This window comes from Aedes albopictus, chromosome 3 (assembly GCF_035046485.1).
Source record: "Aedes albopictus strain Foshan chromosome 3, AalbF5, whole genome shotgun sequence".
Lineage (NCBI taxonomy): Eukaryota > Metazoa > Arthropoda > Insecta > Diptera > Culicidae > Aedes > Aedes albopictus.
In genome coordinates, this window is record NC_085138.1 from 150,081,679 (window position 1) to 150,107,403 (window position 25,725).

Genomic DNA, 25,725 nt, shown 5'->3' on the forward strand with positions numbered 1-25,725 from the left:
GAAAGGGATCCATTTTTTCTGAGAACATACGAGAATTTGTGAATGCAGCTTGTTAGTGCTCAATTTGACAAGATATGTTGGCGTGGATTAATCGTTAATGAAAAATAACATTAAGAGAGGTATATCCATAACTCCTCGCAAGAAGCAACCAAGCATCAGCGGAAGCTCCACATTGAACTACAAACCAAATGGGTGAGACCTTTCCAATATATACTGTATAACATTCAATGCAATTTTGAAATATATTTCAACCATACATATTATATTTCGCTATTATCATACTGAATTCCTGACCATTCCTGTACCAACATCATTTTCCTTTCTATTTTCGAGGGCTGTCGCTGGCATCTCGACAAATAGTTATCCCTTCCCTACTATCCTTTCCCATCCACATAACATGTTTCTTATCGTTTCAGAGAGCGATCAATGGCGCTTAAGCCTAGGCTTGTTAGCCAGGACACATGGTCCAAAAGCCTGTACCCCATCCCGGAATCACAAAGGCCCATGGAGTGACAAAATTTCTTAGCTATGTCACTTTCAACGTTGGTGTTAAAATATACTAAACACCCTCACTCCAACACATCTACATGATTTACTCAAATACACTTACACAATCTGAATCTTGTCGCATCACTCGCTTATAGTGATTCCCATATCTCACCATTCCAAATATCCAACTCCTTGGCACCTATGGGAGTGTCGGTGAGTCGCTGACCTCTTGTAAAGTAGGTGTCATATCATCACATCCTTTCCTATCCTCGTAACGGAGAAGATGGGCGTGGCCGGCAATGGAACTTCTCATGTCTTTTTTACTTCAATTTCTGGTTGGATAGCTGTTCCTTCCCAAATAGCATTCCATAAGCAATTAGAATAGGAGTATTAAAGTTTTAACATAACAACTTTCAGTATGCAATCTACGAATTACTCCGTTACCACGCAACGCAACGCAACGCAATGAACTCCCGGACGAATGACCAAAGTTATTCCTGGAGCTATTTCTGAAAAATAACGCAATCTAATAATTGGTAAATTACAGAAAGTCTGTTTTAGTAGTAGTAGTATTACCTCTAGGAATTTCCGGAGAAATTTGTGTTAAAATTTCTAGAGTAAGTTTTGGAAAATACTCCACAATAATTTCTGGAGAAGTGTCTGTTGTAATTTCGGTAGTACAGTACTGGACGAAATAAAGTGCGCATTGGCTATTTATAATACAAAATGCTCATGTTCAGGAGGTCGAATCTCAGCATCTAATGCACCGATTGATCCCAAATTTTGTCTGGACATTCGTAATAACTTCAAATTTGATCTGTGAAAAAAGAAACTTCCATTTCAAGAAAAATAGCACAGCGTAACAAAAAATAACTTTTGGTCTGTCTCAAGAGCAAACTCATGTGTCTCTGACAGATTTTGGGCCGCTGAATTCTTGGCTCAGATTTGCTCCAGCACGTCACAATTTTGAGCTATACCTCAATTTATAGGGCAAAATATGCGATTTTTGACTTTTTTGACTGCAAGCCCTTAAGCATGGAAATCTTTGTTTTAGCCAAACAAAGAATAAATAGGTCAATTAACAGCTAAATTAACGACTCATGCCAAATATTTCGTTTTACCAAATCAAATTTGATAGTTTTAAGTGATTTATGTTAGGTACGATATTTCCCATACAAGTCACCCTTCAAAAGTTGCATGCAAGTTTACATACTAACATAAAATGCTTAAATCCAGCAAATTTGTTTTGCTAAACGAAATATTTTGCATGAGTCGTTAATTTAGATATTAATTGACCAATTTATCCTTTGATTGGCTAAAACAAAAATTTCCATACTTAAGGGCTTGCAGTCAAAAAAGCCCAAAATCGCATATTTTGCCCTATGAATTAAGGTATAGCTCAAAATTGTGACGTGCTGGAGCAAATCTGAGCCCAGATTCGGATTCAGTGGCCCAAAATCTGTCAGAAACACATACGTATGCTCTTGAGACAAAAAAATGTTGCGCTGTGTAGCTGAATTGAGATATTTTAATTATTTTGTAAACGGATTACTTGAAGTAAATAGTTTGTTCAGAAAAGTTTTGTGTTTCGTTAGACTAATCAACTTTGCAAAAGAATATATCTACCTAAAAATTGAAATTTTGGAATTATTTCGAAATCAAAATTTCTCAATTTTTCTTGATAGGGAAATTTTGCGATATAATAAAAAGTTTTGCTCAGAAATATATTCTTTTTCACAGATCAAAACTCAAGCTATTACGAGTGTCCAGACAAAATTCGGGATCAATCGGTGCATTAGAAGCTGAGATTCGACGACCCCCTAAACATGAGCATTTTGTATGAAAAACAGCCAATGCGCACTTTATTTCGTCCAGTAATTTGTGGTGAAACTTTCAAAATAATTTCTTGGTGAATTTTCGAAGTAACTACTAAGAGAATTCCTGAAATTATTTCTGAAGTATGTTCTGGAAAAATTACCGGAGAGATATTTTCCAGTCTCTGCAAGAATAATTCAAGGAGTTGCGTCCAAAAATAATTCTTGGAATTTCTTCAGGAATGACTTTGAGGATTGCTCGAATGATTCGCCTTAAAAATTTCTCCATCCATCGGGAGTTTCTTCAGGAATTGTTAAATTTTGTAGCAATTTCCGGACGATCTCTCAAAGTATTACTGGACAAACTCCGTGAGAGATTCGGGTAGTAATTCGTCCAGATATTCCCGAAGTAGTTTCCTCGAGGCACCCGCCAATTAATTCCTCGAAAAATCCGCGGAGTATTTTTTTAGGAAATTTTCGAAGTAATTCTTGGGAAATGCCTGGAGTTATTACTGGATGAATTCCTGGAGTAATTACATAGGATCTTAAGACCAATTACCATCAAATTGCGCGGAATTATTACTGGAGGGATTCTCGTAGGAATTTCTGGATGAGTTCTAGCAGTAATGTCTAGGAATTCCCTGCGTAATATCCGGAGAAATATAAAAAGTATTCTTTAGAAAATTATGTGGAGTAGTTTCTGATAAAAGTGTCTATTATAATTTCGAGTGCGATTCCCGTAATAATTCCACAATGATTTTTCGGAGTTCCTATTAGTTCCTATCAGAGATCTCGGAGTAAATTCTGAATAATTTGCACCAATCTATCACCTCACGCCTCTGGCATCCACGAACCAATGTGTGAACCCTCTGCCGACATCCGCATGAATTTGTGCAGACGCAGAAGTATATTCGGTCTGTTGTGAATACAAATGATTGCAATCATCACTTCCTTCCCCTTCCCCATTGACCAACAACCTGATGTGGCAGGCGCCATTGTCGCCTAAAAATAGAAGATCACCAAGGCTCACACACTGAAGATGCCTGCAAGTCCCCAGCAGATACCTCATGGGATCCTTGTGTGAGTGTAGCTTGTCTGGCGATACTGGAGTAACATCCACGGGCAGGCAATCAAGCTCAAGCTCAGGAATAATTCCTGGCAGAATTTTCTAAATAATTACTGAAGTGATTCCCGAAGTTCTGGAGTAATTTCTGAACAATCTCCCGAAGTGATTCCTGGAAAAGTTCTCATGGTCATTCCTGGCGGAATTCAAAATGATATTCCTGCAAGTATTGAAGATGTAGTTTCTCATGGAGTAATTCTTGGTGTTAATCCAGGATATGCATCCTAGATTAACTCCTAGAGGATTTACAATTCGCAGAGTAACTCTTGGAGAATTTCGCGTAATAATTACTGCAAGAATTCTCGGAGGAATTTTTAGAGGCACTTACTTAAGTGGTAGTTTTTGTTTAGTTTTTCGGAGCAATTCGTAAAGGGTTTCCCGAAAGAACTTCTGAGGAGTTATTTATGGAAGAGCTATACTAGTAATGTCTCGAAACTTTCCGGGAGTTATTCCTGGAGGAATTTCTAGAGTTTTTTTTGGAGAAATATTCAAAGTATTCCTATGTATGTATTTTAGTTTCGGAAGTTATACCCAATATAACCCTACAAGAATTTTCCGGGTGAGATCTCTGAGTATATTCGGAAGCAATTTTTGAGGTTATTCCTGAAATATTTCCAAGAAAAATATTTCATTAATTTTTCTGTATATATAATACGTTATGATTACGATTATGAATTCTGAAACAATTACTGTATGAATTCATGAAGCTATTAAGTTATTCCTAGAGTATGTACTGAATAAATTTGCCGAGTATTATCTGGAAAACTTTTTAGATTTTTTCCTGGAGGAATTTTCGCGATAATATATGGAGACCCACACGGAGAAATCTCTGGCGGAACTTCCTGGGGAAAATCCTGGTCTAACACATCGGAATGCCTAGAAATTCATAGAATAATTTCCCGTGGAATTCCAAGAGGAACTTCCGGGGGAATCCGTTGATGAACTCTCGGGGAAATTGCTAGGGTAGCTCCCGAATAAACTCTCGGATAAATCCCTGGATACACACCCGGAAAAATTGCTCGAGTAACTTGAGTAATCCAAGATTTCCTGAAGGTTAATGTGAAACTTCAGGATAAATTTCTGAGCGAATTTCTGTGAATACTCTGACTGAACTTCCGAAAATATTTCTGACTTCATTACAAATTCCCTAGAAACTTTCCACAAAAACAACCCTTTTAAATACAATGATTATATTTATAACGGATTCTCGAATATACCCTTCAACTTCTTGGAAAGTTTCGGATGGTGTTGTAAAAATCCTCTTTTAAAAAGATTAACGAACGGACTTCTAACACAATATGTGGAGGAATTACGGAAGTGTTTCATGGTAGAAATTACTGGATGAATGTAAAGAGATGCCCGGAGATATCTGGAGAAATTTCTGAAGTAAATCTTGAAAAGATTTCTGGAATACAATTTAAATATGTTTCGTTGAGGACTCTAAAAAGCATTTCTAGATCTTTCCCCCTACAATCGATGGAGGAACACTCGGATAGAGAAGACAACGAATTTCATTAGTAGATGATTTTCAACTGGGATGTTTGGATATTTGTCTGGGGGTACTGGCTAACAGTCAAAAAAAAAAAAAATGCGTTGATTTCTATAGAATCTTCACCGACGTTTCGATCCCTTGTGGGATCTTTTTCAAGGCTCGATACCAAATCAAAAAGTTAAAAAAAAAAAGAATTTCCAACGTTTATATACGTTACCAAAGGAAATCCTGGAAGGACTCTTACGAAATCATTCGAAGAAAATTTACAACTGGTTTATTTCCTTCACTTTACTTAAGCCATTACCGCGGAATGAGACATTTGACATAAATTCATTTGACGTAAAGCCATTTAGCATACAATTGTCGTACCTAAAATTCACCCTTCTAAGTTTTCAATGTCAGAACAGGCATCTCTTGTACGCATTCTATTGATATTTTCGCTAAATACGTTTCGCATCAGATGACCATCGGTCGGTCCATCCAACGCCAGAGCTAAACTTAATAGGATCGCAATTTAAATGACCACTTGAGTAAAAACAGTCCGACCCATCTACCTACATTCATCCGTCATCACAGTCAGTGACTCTTGAGAGTTAAGTCGATCCGCACGACGACATGCTGACCGAGATTTGCCATCCACATCCACAAGCAGCTAGCGCTGCTGATCATTGTCAACAACTGTGTGACAATTTGTCATTCCATTTGATCTCAATCAGCTGGTGGCAGAGAAGCGGGGCTGACGGTTCGACCACCCGACCTGTCCGTCGCCCACAACATTTTCGTTTAACAAAGAAGATGATGGCACTTGACGACGTGAATGGATGGGCGTCACGTGTGGTCAATTAGAGTTTGTTTTTTCGAACCTTTCGTCGCAGCCACGACTGATCTACATAGGTACCACAGGTGTCTGCGCTGATCCGAGTAGGAAAAATCAATGACCTTTTTGGATCTGTTTTTTATCTGGCTACAAACATGGGGTATCAATTTCCTCCCCAGGTGGAAACAGAAACCTGGTTCGGAACAGAAGTAATATGTTCTCAAGTTACGCTTATTGCCATCTTCGCGGCTTGTTGATTAACCTCAATTGCTGTTTTACAACTATGTACATATGACTGGTAGGGTGGGTCACTAAAACCCCTAAGAAATCCTAAAAGTCGTGCAGTTCCCATTTGATTCGATAAACTTGTATCATTCTAAGTGTGGATTTAGGTTCGATTCATGATATGGTACAAGTTCTTCCCTGGGGCTTCTCTGTACATAGAGTATCTTTTAGGCTGCCACACTATATAAAAATTAAAGAAGGCAATTAATTTATATAGGAAGTCATCAGGCAGTAACTGTGTGGAAGTGCTGTTAGAGCAGAAGGCCAAAAAGCATGTTTGCCTTAGTTGTAGCGTAGTTCTAGAAAGTAGGAAATTGTTGTGGTCTCGATTTCCGCAAAAAATTGTCCCACCCTAAAAGTTATAAAACTGCGCCCTCCGAAACCGTCTCACGGCCCTTTCCGATTTCAACCGCATCTCTCGAACCAGTAGCCCTCCCGATCAATCCAAACTAATTCATTCTTTTTTTACATTTTAGGTAAGTTCTCGCTGCCCCCAGAATAAGAATAAGAATCGTGGGAGCTCCTATCGATTGGGGATCGCTCCGATTCATGGATGAATGAGGATTGGAAATGGCATTCTATCGGTACAATCCGGCCCGAAGGTGGAGGAGTAACCAGCAGCAGAACTGATGGGAACGTGGATTTGCACCAGTCAGTCCATTGCCCGTCTGTGTCTGTGGTGTGGCAGAATAGCTATATAATAGTGTGTACTTAGAGTTTGTGGGCGGGCGGCTGAGGGACGGGAAAGTTTACTCGTATCTAGTATCTCGTGTAGAGTAATAACGTCGCCGTTCGGTTGCGGTGTGTTTATTTAGCCGTTAAGCCGTAATTAGGGCATATTGAGTTTCAACGACGACGATGAATTAGTCGGCCGGTAATCTGAGTACCTAGAACAAAGCGGTGATGCGAGGCAAGGAACATAGGTTTTGTCTATTTGTATCTTAGAACTAGTTCAATTGGTTTTCAGTAATGTTAGGTGTAGATCCAATGTAGCTTAACTAGTTGCACAACATTAATCACTTGTTGGAAGTAATGAACAATGTTAAGATTAGAGACCTCTTTATCAACAGTGTAGTCTAGCCTGTGACGCGAGAGATGGCTAGGACAAGTAGATGTAGAACATGTCCTACGCATGGTGAATGTAGGGGCTGCATGAACAATAGTCCAGAGGCTTGACGCATCCGCCTTCTGTGAGTCAGCCTTGTAGTCGCCGGCTAAGAATATGACTACTTACCCCAATTCAAGGTGCCAAGCGACTCGTGCCGAGGAATGAGTGATCGAGGGGGTAAAAAAGATTGTGTGGTACCAGTTAATGTTGAGCTCTGGCTTGGTGGACCTTCTTTCCCGTGCTACTCGTGGGATCCAACAATGAGCTTCAACAAAAATTATCAAAAATCTAGTGGCAGCAGTAGTGGTGAGGCCCTTCGCGATAAAAGAGTTGGATAGGTCTCTGTTAAGGAGAAGTGAGAAAGTATAAGCAGGATGCTGTGCACTCAGTGCCAGCGTCGGAGGTCCGATTCATTCACCGGCTAGCCTCCTGTCGGAGGAGATACCGGACGGAGCGTGGTTGATGAGGGCCATCAGACAAAATCGAGACGGGCTGTCTGCAATGGAAGCGGCTGTGCAGCAGCTTAGTAAAATCATCGACTTTGCGTCCTCGAAGTCCAACATAAGCTAGGACCTTAAAACAGTCCTGTTGCGACCTCGAAAGTCAATGGACGATGCCAAGCAAGATTACGAGAGACTTGCAAAAACTGCAACAGTTTCAGAACCGGTAAAAGCAAAAGTTACGACGTCCAAACGAAGGCCCTCTCCTCCGCAGATAGTCCGAGGAAAGTGGATGCGACTGCTCGCGATAAACGGGACAAGCACTCGCAGAAGCGGGCGAGGCAGCCGTCAGGTGAGGAGCTGTCTGGCGGCGCCCGCAAAGCCAGGCGAATAATTACCCCGAAGGTCGGTAACAATGCCGGAAAGTCGAACCCCAGTCAGGGTTCCCGGAACGATGGGAACAAGGCGTTGCGACCGTTGGTGGGCCCTCAGCAACCACAGAGTAGGGCGAACCAAGGAGAGAACCCTCCTTGGACGAAGGTAGAGCGGAAGAAGAAGAAGACGAATCCGCCGGTAGAAGTACTGGACGCCAAGCCAAGGCGTAGGAGACTACGTGCCAAACGCGAGAAAGGCGACGCGCTCGTCATCAAGACGGAACAGTCCAAGTACTCGGACGTCTTGAAGGCGATGAGAAGCGACACCAAGCGTGAGGGTCTGGGAGCCGACGTACGCAATGGAATGATCCTGGAGCTGAAACGCGAGAAGGATCACAAGGGCGCTGCCTACAAAAGTTTAGTGGAAGAGGTCTTTGGTGAAGGGGTAGAGGTGAAGGATCCTACAGCTCAACAACTCTGAAGGTGAAAAACCTAGAAGACATTACTGACGCGGAAGATCTGGTAACGGCACTTCGGCTTCAGTGCGAGATGCAGGTGGCTACCGCAGTCGTTAGGCTACGGAAGGGCCCGGCTCTGACACAGGTAGCCTAGGTACAGCTACCTGAGGTGGACGTAAAAAAGTCCGTTAAAGTAGGGAGTATTAAGGTAGGCTGGTGCAGTGGTGCGTATGTCACCTGACGTTCCACGAGTCACCGGAGGTTTGCTTTAGGTGTCTGGAACCAAGACACAAGTCATGGGACTGCAAAGGCCCTGCCAGGCGCAAACTGTGCAGAAGATGAGGCACAGCAGGCCATAAGGAACAAGGTTGCACGAGTCCACCCATTTGTATGATCTGTACTGGGCAATCCGTGAACAACAGGCCTAGGTAGCCTAGGTACAGCTACCTGAGGCGGATGTAAAAAAGTCCGTTAAAGTAGGGAGTATTAAGGTAGGCTGGTGCAGTGGTGCGTATGTCACCTGACGTTCCACGAGCCACCGGAGGTTTGCTTTAGGTGTCTGGAACCAAGACACAAGTCATGGGACTGCAAAGGCCCCGACAGGCGCAAACTGTGCAGGAGATGAGGCACTGCAGGCCATAAGGAACAAGGTTGCACGAGTCCACTCATTTTTATGATCTGTACTGGGCAATCCGTGAACAACAGGCATGACCTTCCGTAGGTGTCCGGTCTTTAGAAGAGCCGTTGCTGACATATCACAGTGCAGGTAACGCAGCTGAATCTGAACTACTGTGACGCAGCCCAGCTACTGCTTTGTCAGGCAGTTTCTGAATTGGGGACGGATGTCGCCATCATAGAGGACCCCTACCGAGTACTCCCCGGTAACGGCTACTGGGTCGTGGATGGATTCAGAAAAATAGCGGCGATATGGACGACAGATGAATACCCCGTTTAGGAGTTGGAGTCTACTACTTACGAGGGCTTCGTGGTCGCCATCGGAAACGGGGTCTTCTTCTGTAGCTGTGATGCACCTCCGCGGTGGTCCAACGAGCAGTTCACGCAAATTCTCGATGTATGACAGGACGAAGGCTGGTGGTTGTAGCGGGTGACTTCAACGCCTGGGCTGTAGAATGTGGAAGCCGTTTCACGAACCAGTGGGGTCAGATCCTACGCTAGATGTCGATCTGGCTAATGTCGCTACCAAAAGTACCTCTAATCGTTACAGAGCGGAGTCGATTATCGACGTTACCATTTGTAATCCTAGCCTAACAAGTGGTTTGAACTGGAGGGTAGACGATGGCTACAGTCACTGTGGTTCGCTACAGTGTCGACTGCAGCAACAGCAGGCAGCGGGTAGAGGAAGAGGCGACTCGGCCAAGGTCAAGCCCTCGTAGGGGGAAGATATCATACCTCAACGACGAGGTATTTAGGAAGGTACTTCACCGTGAACGAAACCTGTTTGGTTGAGGCGGTGATCTCGCATGCGTGCAGTACCTGAAGTAATGGACTGAAGTTATTGCGGACCTGTGCCGCCGCAGGCTACGGGTTAGGTGGCGGATGCAGCGAGCATGAGCTGAGGAAGAGCGAAATGATCGGAAGGTTTTGTTCGCCGCTGTCAAAGTCGCGCTGAAGACCGAGATAAAGGAAAGCAAAAAAGCCTGCTTTGAGGGTCTCTGTCAGAGTGCCAATGCGAACCCGTGGGGTGATGCCTACAGGATCGTGATGGCCTAGACGAGAGGTGTAATAGCTCTTACAGAGCCATCTCCAGAGATGTTGAAAGGGATCATCGAGGGGCTTTTTCCGCGTCATGATCCTAGTCCTTGGCCTCCTTTCGTAGGACAGCTGGGGACAGGGGTTAACGATGAAGAGAAGGTTAGCGATGAAGAGAGGATCACCGATGAGGAACTTGCTGGGATATCAAAGTCCCTTAGCTTAGATAAGGCCCCAGGTCCGGATGGATTTCCAATCTTGGCCTTAAAAGTAGCTATTGCAGAGGCTCCTGGGATGTTCAGATCTATTATGCAGAATATGGGAAGGTTTTCCCAGAGGTTTGGATGCGGCAGCGACTGATAATATTGCCAAAGGCGGGGAAACCACCCGGAGACCCGTCGCCATATAGATCGATACGGCGCGCCGCGGCGAGGAAGGCGCTCGAAAAGATCATCCGCAATAGAATGTTGAGGCACACCGAGGGTATAAATGGTCTCTCGTGCAACCAGTTCGGCTTCCGGAAGGGAATGTCAACTGTAGACGCTATCCTGTCGGTTACGAAAACTGCCGAGATTTCGCTCCAGCGTAAGAGGAGGAGGGAGATTATCGAAAGTTACTTCCAGAATCGAGTACTAGTACTAGGGTCGGAAGAGCTTCCACACAACCTCAGGAGTCCCGCAAGGTTACATCCTGGGTCCGATGTTATGGAATGTTTTGTACGACGAGGTGATGAGGTTGAAGTTTCCGGTGGGAGTGGTATTCGTCGACTTCGCTGGCAAAGCGTCAGTATGATTACCTTGGTGGACTCCCCAAAGCGTATCATCGATGTACGTTGCTACATGGTTACGCAGCCAACCTTGAGGGTGCGATGTGAAGTAGTCCCTCTGCGAAGCAACGCCTTCTTGGTGGTTCCGGAAAGACGTAGCTTATGGCAGTTATGGGAATGTAATGTGTCTAGTGGGTCGGGGTTGTATTTAATTCTGTCTCTTACTTTAGGAGACGGTCCCCTTCCCCAAACTACCTGGACCAAGGCCGTTCGGGTGTCTGTTGAGCAGATTATCCACCCATTTGACCAGGAGAAACTCCTGGAGCATTTCCAGAAGAAACAACTGTTAGAATCTCAAAAGCAACTCTTAGAGGAATTTCATGAGGAGAGGATTTCTTGGTTAAAACCCAAAATGAGTTTCTTAATGAATTCTTATTACTGGTTGGACTCCTGAAGGATTCCCCGTAGAAACTCCAAAAAGAATTTGAAAATTTACACCTGTATAAACCCAGAAGGAATTCCTGAAGAAATTCAGGAGTTAGAAATCTTTCTTCAAAAACTTATCATCGATTTCCAAAAGACAACTAAGCGAAATGTTACAAGATAATCTAGATGAATCCTAGAGACATTCATGGAGTAATCCCAGAAGAAATCACTTATGGAAACCTAAAAGTAGTTCTGAAGGAATTGCAATAGATTACATAGAAAAATTGCCCGAGATTTCCTAAAGGTTTCCCAGAAGAAACTACTAGAGAGCAATCCGTAAAGAAATTCCTGGAGGAATCTCAGAAGAAACTCATGGAGGAATTCCTCCTGGAGGAAGAAAACATATCTTTTTTTTGTAAAGATATCGAAATGGCGTTATGGGGAGATGATCAGATCAAAATGTAATAACAAAATTATAATCGGAGTTATTATTTGAAAGATAATTTTATAACAGTATGTGTTATAAAATTAGCCGGTTAGGCGTTAAAAAAGCAAAAATTGCAACTTACAATAATTGACCAATTCGTAGGGTCTGGGACCATTTGGGCAGTGGAATCTATTTTGGGCACTTGCTGCTTTAACTCAGTTAATTTTAAACCGATTGACTTCATTTTTGAGACACGATCAGATACGTACAGTATCTAGCCAGGTTCAAGAATTCATGTCAATCGCTTCGAAATTGACTGAGTTATAGCAGCAAGTGCCCAAAATAGGCCCCCCTGCCCAAAGCGTCCCACACCCTATCTATCAACAATTATAACAGATCTTGATACAATTTCAAAAAGTTTATTTGTTTAGGTAACTCATTTTACAGTGATGTTTTATGTTTAGTAAAAAGTTATTGCCATAAAAAAAAACTGTTCCTCGTAGTATACAAAAATCCCGCGGATTCGAACATACGCCGCATGCTAGGATGGCTCTAAAATCTGTTATTCACTGTTGGCTCATACATAATCCTTGGAGGAACTTTTGGGAGAAGCCTTTGAAATGTTTCTGAAGGAAAACTTTAAGAAACCATGGAACTACTACTGCAATGCGGCTGAAAGCATTTTCAAATAAATTATGTAGGAAATACTTGGACAAATTTTCAAAACAATCCATGAGTTCCTGAAGGAATCCTTGTAGCAATTGCTGAAGGATTCCAATGGGAAATTCCTCAGGAAATCCTTGGAGCAGTTCCTTAAATAATCCCCGAGGAAGTTGCCGAAGCCGAAGTTGCCATTTCTAAGTAAATTTTGGAAGTATTATTAGAAAAATACACAAATTTTTGAAAATTTTAGAAGGAAACCTTGGTGAAACACCATGCGCACGGTTTTTTTTGCGGTAAATTTCAAAACTACCTCAGATCACTGAGAATGTTTTGTGAGTAGGTTTTTGATTCCGAGGACAATCTGTAATACCAATACGGGACAGAATTTGGTAATTCTGGAAAGCTTCAGAGAAAGCTAGTGGTGACAGAAAAATATATGGATGCTGGGAGAAGCTGGAACATAACCAAATGCTCGGAAATAAAGAACAGGTTTATCATAAGGATGGCATTTCATTGGTGATTTTGGGACGATGTGGGGTGTCGGGAACAAATTGGCATGGTGACTGGTAACAGTTAGAAAATTTCAAGAATGAACTAATGTATTCGTGAGGTGCCGGGTAAATATTCCTCTAGAGGTTCCTCTATTTTTCTGAAGACTGGGAATTTCGTCACAGTTAAGAATATGTAAGAAAGTTTTCATTAGTAGAATCTTTCAAATGTTACTTTAAAGGTTTCTTTATGCTTCAGGAATTCTTGGAAAATTCCACCAGGAGCTGCTCGGAAGTTCCACCAGGAGTTGCTAAGGAATTCATCCATACTTTCCCCGGGAGTATCTCCAGGAGTTCCTCGGAAATTCCTCCATAAGTTTATCGGGGATTTCTCAAAAAATTCTCTGGGAATTCATCCAGGAGTTCCATGGGAAATCCCCTGAGAGTTTCTCGGAAATTTCTTCAGGACTTCATCGGAAATTTCTACAGGAGTTCCTCGGGAATTCCTTCGGCATTTCCTTAGAATTTCCTCCAGGAGTTCCTCGGAAAATCGTGCAGGAGTTTCTAAGATTTTTTCCTGGGAGTTGATCGAGGATTCTTGCAGAAATACCTAGAATTCCTCAAAGGAATTACTCAAGGAGCTCCTCTTAAATTCCTACAAGAGTTCCTCGGGAGTAACTCCAGAAGGTACACGGGAATTGCTCCAGAAGTTGCTCGGGATTTCCTCCAGAAGTTCCTCGGTAGCTTTTTCAGGAATTCCATGGCATTTATTCCAAGAGTTCCCTGGGAAACCGACCAGAAGTTCCCAGGAAATGCTTCCAAGAGGTGCCCGGAAATTTCTGCAGATGTCCCTTGGGAATTTATTCAGGGCTTCTTCAGAATTCTTCCAGGTGTTTTTTTTTTCAGAAGTTCCTTCACAAGTTTCTTCAGGAGGTCTTTGGGATTTTTTTCTAGGAGTTCCTTGGCATTTTTTTCAGAAGTCCCTTGGTAATTCCTCCAGGACTTCCTCGGAAATTTCTCCACGAGTTCCCAGGAAATTTCTCTAAGAGTTCCCCACGAATTTCTGCAGAAGTCCCTAGGGAATTCCTTCAGAAGGTCAGCAAGAATACTTCAAGCAGTTCTACCAAAGGTTCCTCGGAAATTCTTCTACGAAATTCCTCCATAACTTCGTGAATTCCTTCAGGAGTTGCTCGGCAATTTTCCTAGGAGATCCCAGTAGTTTGTTCACAGGCAATTTATTTAGGATATCCATGAGTAATTCTGCAGGAGTTTCCCGGGAATTCATCAAGGTGTTTCTCAGGAGTTTCTCCAAGAGTTCCACGCGAATTCTTCAAGGTGTTCCTCAGAAATTTCTCCACGAGTTCCTCGGGAATATCTCAAGAATTTCCACGAGAATTTCTTCAGGAGTTGCTCCGAAGTTTTCGCAATAGCTCCTCGGGAATTTCTCCAAGAGTTTCACGGGTATACCTTTAAGAAATCTTCTGCAATTCCTCGGAAAGATCTTCAGGACTTCCTCCGGAATCGCTCCAGGAGTTTCTCGGCAATGGTCCCAGGAGATCCCTGGCAACTTTTCCAGAAGTTCCTTGGAAATTGTTCCATAATTTCCTCCGGAATTCCTCTTCAACATTTCCCTAGGAAGTTCTCTGGGAATTTCTCAAGGAGTTCCTCGGGAATACCTCCAGGAGTTCCTCGGGCGTTCCTTCAGGAGTTCCCCTGGATTTCTTCCAGAAAATGCTTGGGAAGTTCTTCACGAGTTACTTGGGAAATTCATTAGAAGTTGTACATGAATTCATTCAGAAGCTCCTCGGGAATATCTCCAGGAGTTCCTTTAAAATTCTTCCAGGAGAACTCTTGGATGAATTTTCAAGGAATTCCCAAGGAACTTCTGTAAGAATTCCCGAGGAACTTCTGGAGGAATTTTCGGTGACTTGCTGGTGGAATTCTCGGAGAACTCTTGGGAGAATTTCCTGGGAACTTCTGGAGGAATTGCCGGGGGACTCCTGGAGGTATTCTCAGAGTATTTTTGGAGGAATTTCTGGGGAACTATTACAGGAGTTCCAGGGGAACTCTTGGAAGAATCCTGGAGGAATTCGCAGGGAACTCCTGGAAGAATTTCCTTGCGACTTCAAGAGGAACTACCTTGGGAGTTTCAGGAGGAATTTCCGTGAAACTTCTTCGGAAATTCCTGGGGAACTCTTGGAGATATTCTGGAGAACATATGGAGGAATTTCTGGGGAGTTCATGAAGTAATTTCCGGGAAACTCCTGGATAAATTCCAGGTCAACTGCTACAGGAATTCCCGGGGAACTCTTGGAGGAACTCCTGGAGGTATCCTGGAGAAATTCCCGGGGAAACCCTGGTGGAATTTCAGGAGAAATCCTGGAGGAACTCTTGGAGGAATTCCCGGGAAACTCCTGGAAAAAAAATCCAGGAAACTCCTGGCGGTATTCTCGGAGTATTGTTGGAGGAATTTCTAGGGATTTCAAGAAGTAATTTCCGGGGAAGTCCTGGAGAAATTCCAAGGAAGGTACAACAGGAATTTCCGGGAACTCTTGTAGGAATTCTTGGAACATCCCGTTCAATTCTTGGAAGTATCTCCGAGGGTGTCTGTAGAAATTTCCTGGGACCTCCCAGAGGAATTCTCGTGGAACTCTTGAAGGGCTTCCCGGGGTACTTGTGGAAGAAGTTCTGTGTAGAATGTTGATTCTGAAGAAATTCTCAGGGTTTATTATGGAGGAAATTCCGAAAAACTCTAATACTCTTTGGAGCAATTCTGGTAGGCTCTCCTGCAGAAATCCTCGGAGAAATTCCAGAAGAAATCTCCAACCGCAATTTCTGGGGAAACTTCAGGAGAAACCTCATTTGGGCTCATGGAGAAATGCCTGAATTTCCTAGGCATTCGTTTAGCCAAGGCAAATAAAAATTTGTTAGTATTGATGTGGAAAGGCTTTTAGATTCCTCTTGGCAAAAAATGTTGTGATCAACTGTTTTGTACAGTGAAAACTTCTCATCGCTATGACGATCCTCCATTTCCGCTTCGTGGTTTACCATTGCGGTTTTCTCATGCGTCGAAATGCGCATCAACTTCCTTTTGACACCTCGTGTCTGGTCGACCACAATCCAACCCAGATTATCACTTTAATGTATCTCATTTATAAAACTCTTACTTTCTTTACAACTGCTTTCTGACTGATCACCAACGAAATAGTCGGTCTTAGGCAAATCTACCTTCTCTCTCCACTACATTCTTCCTCCCATTGCATACCTACTTCCTGATTTCCGCGAGTTCCGTCTATTTGTTTGGCTTGCTTGTTGTGCAGATGCAAGCAGTGGATAGGACGGGATGGTTAATGGGACATAAAACCGCAATCTCGGCGGCAAACATTGCCACTGCTATAGCGGTGCAATTGCAGCTGTTACTGCGCCTGTAACGAGAGCCGATCAATTATTCGCGTGCAGTTTATAAGATTATTGCTCGTTTGGCTGTTAATTTGACATGATGTTGGTGATAATCAGAGGAGGAGTTGAATTGAAAAAAAAAAATTGGTGCTGAAGGGGGCAGGCAACTTGTATTGCTTGGGAAGGCCTTTTGCGGAATTGGCGGTGCACTGAGGGAAATGTGTGAGTTTTGTTATCTAATTAACGTTACTTAAAGATTCACGATGTCCTGCTGAATAGCTGGACGTTCACTGCTTCGGCTACATAAACCCTATAGAATTTCAGACATAAATTTCTCAGTGTATCCCTAACATGCACAGAGCCTAAAAGAGATATTTTCGCAAAATCCATCGCCAGATGTGCAAGCAAAGCTCCAAAGAGAGGAGATAAACAAATGGGAATTGAGTTTTCACACGCCAATGCGAGATATATCGATGGACGCTGGGAGACCATCATTCAACAACATGCTTAGGTCCTATTGAATGTACAGCGCCTCGTTGTCTGGGCTCGCCAAGTTGGACTACGCCAAGTGGACAATGCAATGAAATAAAGAAGGAAATGTGCATCTCGCCGCTACATAAACCATGTGAAGAGCTGCGAGAAAGTGGACATTTGTAGTCACGACACGGAGGTACAGTGGCTCACTTTGGTATCCGTTCAGGGTGTTATATTTTTGAAAATTGCTTTTAAGGGAACGACTGTTACTTTAACTGGAGACTTTTAGTGGCTACGCAGTCTTTATTCTTAAAACGAGTTTATTGTTTACCCAACGTTTCGGCACCATGCCTAAGTGCCGAAAAGTTGGGTAAACAATAAACCCGTTTTAAGAATAAAGACTGTGTAGCCACTAAAAGTCTCTATTTTTGAAAATTATTAATCAAATTAAAAATACTACTTTATTAGCGAACAATCGCACGCACTCGTCAGTGATTCGCTGATCAGCTCTGCGGAACGAATCGTTGAATTTTCAACAATGTTTTGCTGGAATCCTCAGGTCTCATTGCTGGAATTGAGGTCTTATTCAAATGATAGTAAGCCTAACACAGTGAGCGTCGTTAAACATTAACCATCCTGAAATTACACAGCACTGTGTAACAAAAAAATCCGGCTATGGGTTTAACTAACTTAAGGACAAAGTTGTCATACTACAAGGAATGCCACTGCACTTGCCTTCTTGAATTCTAATAATATTTTCAAAAGCATAAATCTCTAAATCTATCAAACTCACCGTGCTGAAAATGGTGCTCAAAGCTTGCTCAAGCGCAGTAAAAATTGAGCAGGATTGATATTCACGTGCTATCTAGTTCTCACAGTTCAGAAGCGTGTTGTGAAAAAAACAATGTATCGAGGACTTTTACCCTGTAATTTTATCTAAAAGTTTTTCGTATAACGTAAAGGTCGCAAATGCATTCCAAAGACGTGAGAGAACTATAAAGCCGACTCTCCACACGGTGAATATAAATTACACTCACTTCTTGGAGAGTTGCTTTCACAGCTCTGTCGCGCTCTTGGTATGCGGATGCGACTATTACGTTATTCGGCAAACTTTTAGATAAAATTGCACGGTAAAAATCCTCTATACACTACTTCTGAGCTAAGAAATGTAATTCTTTACAAGGAAGTGTTCCCATACCTGGTAATGGTTCCTCCTGCAATACTCCTTGAGATCTTCCAGAACTTGCTCCAGAATTTCAAAAACTCCTTCAGGAACTACTCCATGAGTTTCTGCAGGAATTTCTCCATGAATTTCCCAGGGAATTCCACCATGAATCAATCTGTAAACTTCTCCAGAAATTACCCCGATAATATCACCAGAATATACTCCAGCACCAACTTTGGAGATTGCTTCAGTAACTGTTTCTGAAGATCCTTCGGGAATTGTTTCGAAAATTTCACCACAAATTACTCCGGGAATTTTTTAAGGAATGCAGGAATGTTGCTGTCCAAAATATACTCCAAGAAATTCATCAGAAATTATTCCGAAAAATTCTTGTGGAATTATTACGGTGATTACTTCCGAATTTGCAGCAAGAATTTCTCCAAAAAATACTCAACAATATTTTGTCAGAAATTGCTTCTGTAATTCTTCTAGGAATATCTACAAAAAAAAACTGAAGAAACTACTCCATGTATTCCTCAAGAATTTATTCCGGAACTCCTTTCAGGAATTTATTCAAGAATTATTCTTGGACTTTACCCGAGAATCGCTTCAGTTAATACTGGAAACACTTGTAATTAGAAATTTCATCTCTCAATTTGTCAATTAGCAACATTTCGTGCCTTCTAATTACAAGTTTTTCCAGTATGTTTCAGACATACCAGCAAATCTGGTAAAATGCCAGTAAAATGGGCAATATGTGTCATTGTACCCTTCCTTGCGTCACATGGCGCAGTTCGGTCGTCTGAGCGTCCGACCGTGCCGAGCTCTCGACGCATCAGGGATGCCAGGTGAAATTTTCAAATGCCTTCACAAGGCACGCTAAAATGACTTCACACACCATATTGTGGTATACTAAAGCTAAATGTTAGAAGTCAAAATTTATGTCATTCTCACTAAGGTTTATATGAAGGAATAAACCGTGATGTCATCCAGCAATAATGCATGGTTCTCTTCAGAATTTCCATGGCAATTTCAAGGGGTTTTCCCGAATATTCCTAAACAAGTTCCTCGGATTTATTTTCACGAGTTCCACAAAAAATCCAGCATTTTCTCTAGGAATTCCTTTGCGAATTCCTCGGAAATTCTCCCAGGAAGTCCTCGTGAATACCTTCAGGAGATCCCTGGGAATTCATCGTGGAGTTTCTCGGGAATTCCTCCAGATCATCCTCGGAAATTCCCCCAACTGGTTCTCGAAAATTCCCCCAGGAGTTCTTCGCGAATTCCTACAGAAGATCCTCAGCAAATACTCATGCAGACCTTGGCAGTTCCTCCAAAAGATCCTCAGGAGTTCCTCCAGGAGATCCTCAGGTATTTTGCCAGAAGTTCCTCGAAAAATCCTCTAGGAGTTCCACCGGAATTCTTTCCCGAGATTTTTTTCAGGAGTCGAGTTTCCTGAGCATTCTCCCAGGAATTCTTCTACAAGTTCCTCCAGGAGTTCCTCGGCAATTCCTCCTGGACTTCCTATGGAATTCCTCCAGGAGCTCTACGGAAATTCCTCAAGGAGCTCTTGGGAAATTCCTCCACGAGATCTTCCGGAAGTTCTCTAGGAGTTCATCGGGGATTCCTCTAGGAGCTCTTTAGGAATTCCACCAGGAGATGCTTGGGAACTCATCCAGAACATCCTCGAAAAATCCTTCAAGAGTTTCTCGAGAATTCATCCAGGAGATCCTCCAGGAAGTTCTCGGCAATTCTTACAGAAGTTCCTTGGAAATTTCTATCGGAGCTCCTCGGGGTTTTTCCGGAAGTTTATCGGAAATTCATCCAGTAATTCCTTGGCATTTCTTCCAGGAGTTCCTACAGGAGTTTCTCGGGAATTCTTCTAGGACTTTATCGGGAATTCCTCTAGGAGGTCGAGTCGAATCGAAATCGAATCGGATCGAGAATTCTTCCAGGAACTTCGGGAACTCCTGCAGGAGAACCTTGGGAGTTCCTCCAGGAGATTCTCGTAAATTCCTCCAGGAGTTGCTCGGGAATTCTTCCACGAGTTCCACGAGAACTCCTTCAGATGATATCGAAATATCCTGCAGAAGTTTCCCTGAAATTCCAACAGGAGAAATCGATGTCCTCCAGATTTAAAATTTCTCAAAAACATCCTAGAGTTCCTAGAGAAATTCCCGAAAAAAAAACTCATTTGAGAATTAGCAAGAAACTCGTGGAGGAGTTTCCGAAACTCCTAGAGGTATTCTCCTAGAGGCGTACAGGAGAATCTCTTGAAGCATTTCCGAGTAACTGAAGGAGAAATTCCCGAGGAACTCTGGAAGAATGCTCGAGTTACTTCTAGACAGTGAAGAGAATTGTCAGACAAAAGAGGCACAAAACAAGCAACAAAGAAGGTGCGACGATTAGTCATTATCCCTACTGGTGACAGATAATGACATGATCTCGAATTTTTTTTGTTGCAGACAAAACGGAAGCTGAATTTGTTGCGTACTTTTCAACTCGTGAATAATCAATTATTGCTAACCCAAAGTCGAAACTGTTTGATGATAGAGCTTCACCAGAGTTGCAATGTTTACCGACTCGAAGTTACCGTTCGAAAATCGCAATGCAAGGCTTAAAAATCTCTAAACTCGTGGTGTACGATGTTAATCCCATTATTTTCAAGTTGGGACAAACTTATGTCGCATGGATTTGTTTGTCGCAACAAATACAGGTTGCGACATTGTCATTATTGTTGTGCGATGGTTGAATTTTGATTCACTGCTCCTAGAGGAATCCCCCAAAAAACTCCTAGAAAAAAATCCGATGAACTCCAGAAGAAATGCCTGAGGAACTCCTCGAAGAATTCAGAGGAATACATGGAGCAATTTTCCAAGGAATTTTCTAGCAATTCCTATGGGAGTTCTAGAGGATATCATAAAGGAATTTTCAAGGAATTCCTGTGCAATTCATGTACAACTTCCCGAGGAACTCCTGGAAAAAAAAATTCGAGAAACTCCTGTAGGAATTCCCGAGAAACTCCTAAAAAATTTCTCAAGGAACACCTAAAGGAATTCTCGAAGAACTTCTGAAGTAACTTTTGAGGAACTTCTGGAGAAATTCCCTTGGAACTCCAGAATGAATTCCCGAGAAACTCCCAGTGGAATTCCTGAGGAAATTGTGGTGGAATTACTGAGGGCATTCTAGAGGAGTTCCCAAGGAGCTCCAGAAGTATTCCCGAGAAGCTCCTTGAAGGAATTCCCGAGGAACTCGTCGAGAAATTCCCGATGAACTCTGGAAGAATTCCCGCTGAACTCTGGAAGAATTCCCGAGTAACTTCTGGAGGTATCTAAAAAAAAGTCAGGTAAAATTCCCGAGGAATACATGAAGGAATTTTCTGGGAACTCCTGGCAGGATTCCCGAGGAACTGCTGGAGAAATTTCTGAGGAATTTATGTAGGATTGCTCGAGGAACTCCTGGAAGAATTTTTGAAGAACGTCTGGAGGAATTACCGAGAAACTCCTGAAGGAATTCCCGAGGAACTCCTAAAATAATTCTCGAGGAACTTCTGAAGAAATTCTTGAGAAACTTTTGGGAGAATTTACGAGGAACTCTTAGAGGATTAACTGAGGAACCCTTAAAGGAATTCCCGGCGAACTTGTAGAGGAATTCCCAAGGAACTCCATGAATAAATTCTCGAGGAATTCTTAAAGATATTCTCTAGGAACTTCTGGAGGAATTCCCGAGGAACTCATGGAAGAATTTCCGAGGAACTGCTACATTAATTACCGAGGAACTTCTAAAATAATTCTCGAGGAACACCTAAAGGAATTCTTGGGGAACTTCTGAAGGAATTACCGAGATACTCCCGGAGAAATTCCCTTGGAACTTCAGGATGAATTCCCGAGGAAGTCCTGGAGGAATTTCCGAGAAAGAAATGGAGATGGAAATTGCCGAGGAACTGCTGAAAAAAAAAAATGGGAGTTTGCACTCCTGGAGGAATTCCCATGGAACTGAAAGAATTCCTGAGGTACTCCAGGTGGAATATCCGAGAAGCACCTAGAAGAATTCCTGAGAAACTTTTGGAAGTATTCCTGATGAAACCCTGAAGAAATTCCCATGGCACTTCTAGAGGGATTCCCGAGGGACTACTAGAGAAATCTTAAAAGGATTAAGCTCTGTTTAAAATTCAAACGAAGTTATGGGGAGAATGTCCGAAAAAAAAACTTTGGTAATATTCTAAAAGCAACCTCTGATTTTAGAGATTTTTGAAAAATTAGAATTCTCAGTTAAATTTCCAGAGGATGTTTGTTGATGAAAATTTTATTTTCTTTAAACAATTGCTGATGAAAAATTCATAGTTCAGCATGCTTCCTACAATTTCCATGAAATGGTGGCCATCTAATTTGATTCGTATTGTAACTAAAAACTGCCAATATGAAGACCGAAAAATTAGGAATTTGTAAGTTTAAGGATTTAAAAGTTTAAAATTTTATCTACAAAAATTGAAACGCGTTTCATCTGAAATTGTTCCAAGATTTGAATTATTGGTATAGATTATCAACATGAATAAATATTATTTTTCAGCTTTCAAAAATCTTCACAAAATTTGAAATGTCTTCCATATGAGGGGCCCAGAATCAAAGGGGTGTAAGTGACTATTTTGTCGATTTTGAGTTGAGAATATCATAAAATTCTTCAGATTTCAAGCTTTCAGGAACTTTTTTAAGATTGTTTCTGCGATGACTGGAAAAATTACAATAAATCATAGAAAATTGGGTTGTTTTTGAAACTCCATACATTTTGTATGGGATTAAAAATTGGTCAAAAACTTTAAACCTCATTTACTCGAATGTTGATTTTTGTCACTTACACCCCTTTGCTTCTAACCCCCTCATATGTCTTCACAAAAATAAATGTCTTCACAGAACTTCAAATGTCTTCAACTTGAAGACATGTCCTCCCATCTGGCATCTCTGCGACGCATACTAATTAGACACCAGCAAAACAAACTGCCTTGATGGCTAGGTATGTGGAGTGCGAGAGTAAGTCTCGGCTTCATAAGAACAATTCGCTCTCACTTGGGCACAAACGCGGGTGTGTTGTGGATTGGCATCTTAGTCGAAAGAGAGATGGATTTGTGAAAAAGGAGTGTTCACGGTGTGGCTTCGAAATCAACTTGGCTTTCTATTCCGCAGAATCATTACCTGTTCTGTGGCTTAGTTGGTTAAAGTGCCGGTCTAGCGGATACGGAGTCGTGGATTCGAATCCCACCAGAACGCGATTTTTATATAATTTCAAGTTTTTTCCAGTATGTTTCAGACATACCAGCAAATCTGGTAAAATGCCAGAAAAGGGCAATAAGAGTCATTGTGTCATTTTAATGATAGGAGCCTCCTGACGAATAGAGGAAAGGTGATTGAAAGGTGAAAGTCGCACTTCGATGAACTGAATGGAGTGGATAATATAGACACGAGGCAACGGAAAAATGACTACTTCAATGAAGAAGGGGTCGAAACTGATCCAACTCGCAGGCTGACGGAAGTTAAGAATTCCATTCATCGGTTCAAACCGAAAAAGCAGCTGGTAAGGATGATTTCGCAGCTGAACTTATAAAGATGGACCCAGAAAAATTGGCCAGCTGTCTGCATCGAATCATATTCAGGATCTGGGAAACCGAACAGTTACCGGAAAAGTGGGAGGAAGGTCGCAGACGACATACGCCTATTCAACCAAAAATAGGAAAAAGTAGGAATTTGCTGTTTTTACCTTGTTTTAAGTAATCCATTTTTACTTTTTCCTGTTGCAAAAGTTAAGTGAAAAACGAAACTCTGTACTTTTATATTCATGAGTCACTGTACTGCCAAAGGAAATCCCATTATCCGATTGCGCATATGACATCATCTCGTGTGTTTGGTACCAGTCCGCTCCATCGTTGGACGAAAGGTACCTACGTCTGCCAGGTGGACTTACCGAGAGTTAAATTTCGCGCGCATGATGGGAGAGATGTATCTGCTTGGGGTTGGGAGATGCCAGATAGCATAGCTAAATGGTCTAATGTGGGTAAATTACTTTTTGTCGCCAAAGAAAACGTCCGTCCGTTCGGACCGGACTTGTTGGGTTTGGTGGCGCGAGTACCACGGTACGTCCACCATTCATTCATTACTCGTTCGTTGGAGATTAAATAATTAGACACGCTTCGGCGGCTGAACCATTGCAAAATTGCCTGCGCGCGGAAATCGTACACATGCTAATTGGATGCACACACAAAATGCACGTACGAATGAGACGATTCGAGGGGATGTTGGCATTCGTTAATTTATTTAACAATCCTTCAGTAAGCCAATTATATTAAACAAAAAAAACTTCATAAAGACTTATTTAGCATTTTACAGCCTTCAAGAAACTTGATTGTTCCATTTCCTTTCGCTACTATTGGATTGCCTCACATATGCGCGCCGTGCATCCTTCATTCTCCGTCCAATCCAATCCACATATAATAATAAATCTAATTGAATTTCAATTTTCTCCTCTCGCTTGCAGGTAAGCAAACACCTTGAGACAACACCACAGAAATCTACAACCGATGATGCGTTCCTCGCAGTCGTCCTCTAGCTTTGATACACATTACTTTCGATTGTATACAATACAGGAAGTGACGGTTTTGGTTGGGAGCTTGGCTACTTTAGATTAACAACGCACGAGACACCAGCGCACGTCGCACAAGGTATATGGTTATGGTATTAGTTTAAGTTGCTTCTGGCTTGCGTGGAGTGGTTGGAGGTCAACTCAGTCGTAATCGCCGGCATCATCGCCGAATTTAACTCGAACTCTAATGTATATCATCCATCTATCAATCATGGGCGGTTGCGCCAAAACGTAGCTTCCGCTGAAGATGACGGCGACGGGCTACTGCTGATTCCGACATCCCGACACCCGAACGGTTTGAATGTTGCAGATGAAAAGCGAAAGTTTTATTATTTTATGGATTTATGAAAATAGGTAAATAAACAAATGATGTCTGCTTTGGGGGGCGATTGGCGATAAATGACGTCGATTATTACGCTGATGTTGAGAGGAGTGGAGAAGCGTAAAAAATTGCGTAACATAGAAAGGTAGGTAACTCGTCGACTCCTAATAAAAAAGTGAAGGTGTATGCATCGAATAAAAGAAAGGATGACTAACAAGGTATCAGGTATCAGAAGTCCGGCTCCAGATGCACGTTATCCTCCATTTGGGACATTTGTGCCACCGCCATAGTAAAAGCCTATTCCATCATCTACCTGAGGGGCAAGGAAGGAAATAAGGAATTGGATGGGGAGAACAACAGAACATCCTGAAGATTCAGGTTTCTGAAGTCAGTTTCATAATAAATGTTTACCGAGTACTCGCAGTTGCGTAAAAAACTGGACAATTACAGGGGTTTTTTCTTCCGGGAATGTCTCCGGGAATTTCTACAGGAACCCTTCCAGGATTTTTTTCGGGAATTCCACCGGGAATTTATCCAAGAATTCCACTGGGAATTCCTCAAGAACTTCCTCCAGGAATTACTTCAGGATATCTTCCGGGAATTCTTCTAGGGCATCCTCCAGAAGTTCCTTCGGGAAATCGTCCGGTAAATCCTCTAGGAAATCTTCCAGGAATTCCTCTGGGAATTCCTCTGGAAATTTCCCCTGGATTTCATCTAGGACTCCCATCAGGAACTCCTTCAGGAATTCCTTCGGCAATTTCTGCAGGAATTCTTCTGGGAATTTTTCCAGGAACTCCTCCAGATTTTTTTACAAAATTTTCTCCGGAAATTTTACTAAGAATTTCCCCAGCAATTCGT

General features: G+C 42.2%; 1 long non-coding RNA gene across 10 annotated transcripts in view; it reads left to right on the top strand.

Annotated features, from left to right (window-relative positions):
- Positions 1–25,725, top strand: part of LOC109424009 (uncharacterized) — a 406,914-nt gene that overhangs the window by 122,291 nt on the left and 258,898 nt on the right. Inside the window, exon 3 of one of the 10 annotated variants that reach the window (XR_003897027.2) lies at positions 24,441–25,320. The exons of the other annotated variants lie outside the window; for them this stretch is intronic. This is a non-coding gene — a long non-coding RNA (uncharacterized LOC109424009). Of the gene's footprint in view, positions 1–24,440; positions 25,321–25,725 lie in introns of those variants that run through there. 10 annotated transcript variants of the gene reach the window in all.